The sequence below is a fragment of the Macaca mulatta genome, chromosome 1 (genome assembly GCF_049350105.2).
Source record: "Macaca mulatta isolate MMU2019108-1 chromosome 1, T2T-MMU8v2.0, whole genome shotgun sequence".
NCBI classification, from domain to species: Eukaryota; Metazoa; Chordata; class Mammalia; order Primates; family Cercopithecidae; genus Macaca; species Macaca mulatta.
The window spans coordinates 214,384,882-214,390,990 of NC_133406.1; the positions used below are offsets into that span (position 1 = coordinate 214,384,882).

Genomic DNA, 6,109 nt, shown 5'->3' on the forward strand with positions numbered 1-6,109 from the left:
CTCACTGTGACTCTAGATTTTGTGCCACAAGAGAAGTAAACTTTGACACAGCTTATTTTACACAGAGCGGAAAGGATCCAGTGGTCTCTTTGCCAAGGATGAGGCAACAGGTTCCAAATCTTGTGCCATTTTGGCTGCCCTGAAAAAAGTTTGCCTCTTTTCAGGTACCGTCATTTGTGAGAATCACTCTTAGTAAAGTCCTCATTCTGTGTTTTTTCCAAAACAAACTTATCAGGTAGTGTTTGAATGAAAGAAACTGCTTTGAAAATTCTGTTTGTCAAACAAAGGGATTCTTAACACATAAGTTAGGAAGGTGAAGGGAAGGATGTTTCTAGATCTTCAAATGCCAGATATCGGGGGCATTCCTGCAGAGAAGGCATGTATCTTGTCAACTCCAGAATTTTCTCTGAGAATGTTGGGGGCTTTTTTCCTCTCAGTCCCCTCTTGATCAGAGCTTTGACTCCCCAGCTCAGACAGTTCTTCTCTGTAGCCATGGGAATTGCTCCCATAATTAGCAGTTCTCCTGCCTGGAACACAGACAAGTAAACGTTCAAACCTGGCAGCCGATCCTGGGAAGGAGAGCTGATTAAATCTTTCCTGTTGAGAGGCACCTTTTTGATTTGAATGTGACACCTACATCCCCCACCTCAGGTTTGTCTAGGGGAGGCAGTTTCGTCCATATCTTCATAACTGAAGATCCTGGTATTTTAAAGACACATTTAATCTTAAAAGGAGCCCACTGGTTTTCCAAGTTAAGTAACTTAGGGAAAAGCCTAGGCTTTTTTCCTCTCTCCTGGCCCCTTCTCCACTAAACACCACCCTGTGTTTGGTATGATGAAAGCTCCTGCTACACAGGTATCATCAAATGCCAGAGACCTTGAGAAATAAAAGGAGTTCAGAACACCACTAAGTAGACATAAGTATTAACTACAAATGGAGGAGTGAAAGACCAGGCAAACTATTTCTTTAGAAGTTTTAGTAAGATGGGCTGGAACCATCAAGCCCCAAAGTGAATACTCGGTGATATTCCATTCCAGGAAAGCTTTCTACAGGCGGAGGTGTATTCTTATCTGGATGTAGCTAGGATTATGTACTACCATTCAAACACTTTTGGGAGAGACAATATCCATTTTCTTATTGACATCTAGGCAGCCTTTTAAGTTTATCCAGATTTATTTTGGTTAGTGCAATAAAAAGCAAGGTTGGAGAATTATGTTTAACAAAAAGAAAGTCATTGTATGCTTAAAGTTTCCCACTGAAAGCTGCTTTTAAAGCAGTTTGCTGCTCCTCAGCTCCGGTCACCTCAGCAATACTTGCATTCAGTCAGATTGGCGTGAACAAAGCAAATTTGCTTCACACACAACAGCCCTAAACCTCCACTCTCAGGACAGAAGTCTTCCTTAGCAATGTTTTCTATATGGCTCTGGTTAAGGGCCATTCACTTACCTCTAACCTCTTTCTTCTGGGAGACAAAGGCACCTTTGGGCTGAAGTGACACAGGAGAGTTAGAATCAGATTTGTTATCGACATTGCAGCCTTCAATTTCAGTAAGAGGCTAAATATGTCTATTCCAACTACAGGAAGGCAACCTTTATAACCCCTGGAGCACTTGGCCAATTGTGCACCTGCAAATATACCATACAGGACATTTCAGGTTCCTAGGCACTTTGAAAACCGATACTTAAACAGTCTCAAGGGATCCTATCGCCCACCTCAAATAATAGAATAATAGCTGCTTTGGAATCTGTTATTGGCACCAGAAAAAGAAAGAGTTCTCTGAAGTCATTCTAAAGCCATTTTTATTGTGCATTTTCAAACAAAGAACCTCACCAAAAGAACTTCTGTTACAAAATCAGGGTAGAAAGTCAAACTCATCTCATCTAAGAGTCAATTACCCTGGCAATTTTGTGAGGGGATGGGAAATGAGTGTTAGAGGAGAGGATTGTGGGGAGGGGGTGGGATTGGCTTTTAAAATCCCCTGGGTGAGAAGGGTGTTCCCACTGACTCTAAACCCTAACAATTGCAACAGAAGGGCCTCTGTGACTTTCTGCTGTAAACTTTTTATGATTATTAACTGAGGAAACCTAGAATATGTGGAATTTTAACAGTTGGCTTTCAACCTCCGTTTGCTCCTTTCTCAGAAACTTGGTTTTGCACAGTGTAATAATCTAAGGCTCAGAATTTATGTTAGTTACCTTGATGTTCCTGGCTGAAAAGCTACCTTCTTACATATCTTACTTCCAATAAAGAGGCAGATACCCTATGTGCTGTTTATCTCAGGAAAGAAATACATGTGGGAAAAGAAGCAATTTTCTTCTCATTGCAATTAAATTAAATCATAACCACCTGTTGTGGGATTATCCTGCCATCTGCTGTTCAAAAGAGAAACAACAGCAGAGAACTGGACAGAGGAAGCAAAATGTTGGAAAGCTCAGCTCCCAGACGTCCATCTGTTGATTATGGGTATTGGTATAGTTAAAATTTTCAGCGTTACACCTCTTTTAGAATTTGCCTCTCAGGGTCGGGCGCGGTGGCTCACGCCTGTAATCCCAGCACTTTGGGAGGCCGAGACGGGCGGATCACGAGGTCAGGAGATCCAGACCATCCTGGCTAACAAGGTGAAACCCTGTCTCTACTTAAAAAAATACCAAAAATTAGCCGGGCGTGGTGGCGGGCTCCTGTAGTCCCAGCTACTCAGGAGGCTGAGGCAGGAGAATGGCGTTAACCCGGGAGGCGGAGCTTGCAGTGAGCGGACATCCGGCCACTGCACCTCTAGCCTGGGCGGCAGAGCGCGACTCCGTCTCAAAAATAAATAAATAAATAAATAAATTTGCCTATCACGTTTTCCAGTGTTCACTGAAATTTGTCTCTTAGACAAATTCTAAAAGAGCTGTAACACTGAAGATGGTTCTCTTCTCTGGAAAACCTTCCGACGGGAAGAACAAAAATCTTCCTTTTTTTTAAATTTTTTTTTTTTTTTTGAGATGGAGTCTCACTCTGTCGCCCAGGCTGGAGTGCAGTGGGCGGATCTCGGCTCACTGCAAGCTCCGCCTCCCGGGTTTACGCCATTCTCCTGCCTCAGCCTCCCGAGTAGCTGGGACTACAGGCGCCCGCCACCTCGCCCCGCTAGTTTTTTTTTTTTTATTTTTTAGTAGAGACGGGGTTTCACCGTGTTAGCCAGGATGGTCTCGATCTCCTGACCTCGTGATCCGCCCATCTCGGCCTCCCAAAGTGCTGGGATTACAGGCTTGAGCCACCGCACCCGGCCTAAAAAATTTTTTTTAAGTATCTCTCTTTTCTTTTTTCTTTTATTTTGTTCTTTTCTTTGTATCTTTTCTTTTCTTTCTTTTTTTTGAGATGGAGTGTCACTCTGTTGCCCAGGCTGGAGTGAGGTGGCGTGATCTTGGCTCACTACAACCCCCACCTACTGGGTTCAAGTGATTCTCCCGCCTCAGCCTCCCGAGTATCTGGGATTACAGGTGCGTGCCACCACGCCAGGCTAATTTTTGTATTATTACTATTTATTAATAATAGCTATTATTTTAGTAGAGAAGGGATTTCACGATGTTGGCCAGGCTGGTCTCAAACTCGTGACCTCAGGTGATCCACCTGCCTCGGCCTCTGAGTGCTGGAGATTACAGGCATGTAATAGTGCTGGGATTACAGGCATAAACCACCGAGCCCAGCCTCACTTTCTATTTATTTATTTTTTTTGAGACAGGGTTTGCTCTGTCGCCCAAGTTGGAGTACAGTGGCATGATTATGGCTCACTGCAGCCTCTAACTCCTGGGCTCAAGTGTTCCTCCCACCTCAGCCTCCCAAGTAGCTGGTACCACAGATGTGCACCACCCCACCCAGCTAATTTTTATTTTTATTAAAAAAAAATTTGTTGAGACAGAGTTCACCCTGTTGTCCAAGCTGGAGCGCAGTGGTGCGTTCATGGTTCACTGCAGCCTCGACCTCCCAGACTCAAGTGATCCTCCCACCTCAGCCTCCCAAGTAGCTAGGGCTACACCACTATGCTCAGCTAATTTTGTATTTTTTGTAGAGATAGTATCTCCCTGTCTCTACAGGAGAGGCTGGTCTCGATCTCCTGAGCTCAAGTGATACTTCTGCCTCGGCCTCCCAAACTGCTGGGATTACAGGTATGAACCACTGTGCCTGGGCTGATTTATTTTTTTATTTTAAAATTATTATTATTATTTTTTGAGACTCGCTCTGTTGCCCAGGCTGGAGTGCAATGGCACAATCTTGGCTTACTGCAACCTCTGCCTCCCGGATTTAAGCAATTCTCCTACCTCAGCCTCCCAAGTAGCTGGGATTACAGACACGTGCCACCATGCCTGGTTAATTTTTTGTATTTTTAGTAGAGACGAGTTTTCACCATGTTAACCAGGCTGGTCTTGAATTCCTGACCTCAGGTGATCTGCCTGCCTCAGCCTCCCAAAGTGCGAGGATTATAGGCATGAGGCACCGCTCCCAGCCCTGATTTATTATTAATATTTTATTTTGTCTACAGGTTTTCCCCAATCTTTTTGTTTGTTTGTTTTGTTTTGTTTGAGATAGAGTCTCACTCTGTCATCCAGGCAGCAGTGCAGTGGTGCAATCTTGGCTCACTGCAACCTCCGCCCCCCAGGTTCAAGTGATTATCCTGCCTCAACAAGCACGTGCCACCACGTCTGACTGATTTTTTGTATTTTTAGTAGAGATGGGGTTTTGACATGTTGGCCAGGCTGGCCTCGAACTCCTCACCTCAGGTAATCCACCCACTTCGGTCTCCCAAAGTGCTGGGATTACAAGCGTTAGCCACTGGGCCCGGCTGGTTCTCCCCAGTCTCACCCATATCCCTGGTTTCTTCCTTGAGATTAATAGAGAAAATATGAAACTTTAATTTTCCCTCACTCTTGGCAAAATAATAATAATAATATTTATAATCCTATTAAAAGGCACATTCTCCACTCAGTAATCTATGTCATATGAGTGCTTCCCCTGGGCTCTTCATTGTCTACCGCTCTAATTGTCTCTGATCTGGTCTTCCTTTCTCCAGGGCATTGTTCACATCACTGCCAGTCAGAGTAATCATTTTCCAATACAAAATTGGTCAAGCCATTCCCCAGCTCAGAATCCTTCAATGGCTCTCACTTTCTTTTCTTTTTTTTTTTTTTAGTCTCGCTCTTGTCGCCCAGGCTGGAGTGCAATGGCGCAATCCTCCGCCTCCCCAGTTCAAGCAATTCTCCTGCCTCAGCCTCCTGAGTAGCTGAGATTACAGGCACCTGCCACCATGCCCAGCTAATTCTTGTATTTTTAGTAGAGATGGGGTTTCACCATGTTGGCCAGGCTGGTCTCGAATTAAAGTGCTGGGATTACAGCCATGAGCCACTGCACCTGGCCAGGTCTCACTTTCTTATAGGATTAAGTTCAAGATCCTAGTCCTGACATTCAAGGCCTCTGGGTTGAATTTAAATTTCCTGATTTATCAGTCTACTTTATACCTCTTTGATTTTGCTTGTGCTGTTTTCCTTACCAGAAACGCCCTTTCTGGCCACATATACCTGACAAACCATGCCCATCTTTTGGGTAGCTGGATGTCAGCTCCTCTGGGAATCTCTGCTGATTCTCTGCCCCTTGGTAGAACTGGTCATATCCTCTTTTGTGCCACTGGCTCCCCTTCCCCAACATACTTTAAAGACATCACTTATCCCAAGGTCATATAATTTTCTATTTCCTTATCTGTCTCCCTCACTAGAATAAAAAGCTCCTTAATAGCTTATGAATTTCCTACTAGATTGTGAATCTCAGCACCTAGAACTGTGCCTGGTTTATAGTAAATGCTTAGTAAACGTCTGTGGAATAAATCATGTAGAATTTATTTAGCATTTTAACTTTTTTGTTGTTTCTTTGTTTATTTAAATTTAATTAATATACTTATTTTTGAGACAAAGTCTCACTCTGTCACCCAAGCTGGAGTGCAGGGGCACAATCATAGCTCACTACAGCCTTGACCTCACGGACTCAGATAATTCTCCCACCTCAGCCTCCTGAGTAGCTAGAACTACAGGCACCCACCACCACATGCGGCTAATTTTTATATTTTTGGTAGAGATGGGGT

General features: G+C 44.0%; 1 pseudogene; it reads right to left on the reverse strand.

The window, feature by feature from the left end:
* Window positions 1-2,862: 2,862 nt before the first annotated feature.
* On the reverse strand, window positions 2,863-2,901 carry LOC114675027 (U7 small nuclear RNA; annotated as a pseudogene).
* Window positions 2,902-6,109: the final 3,208 nt, after the last annotated feature.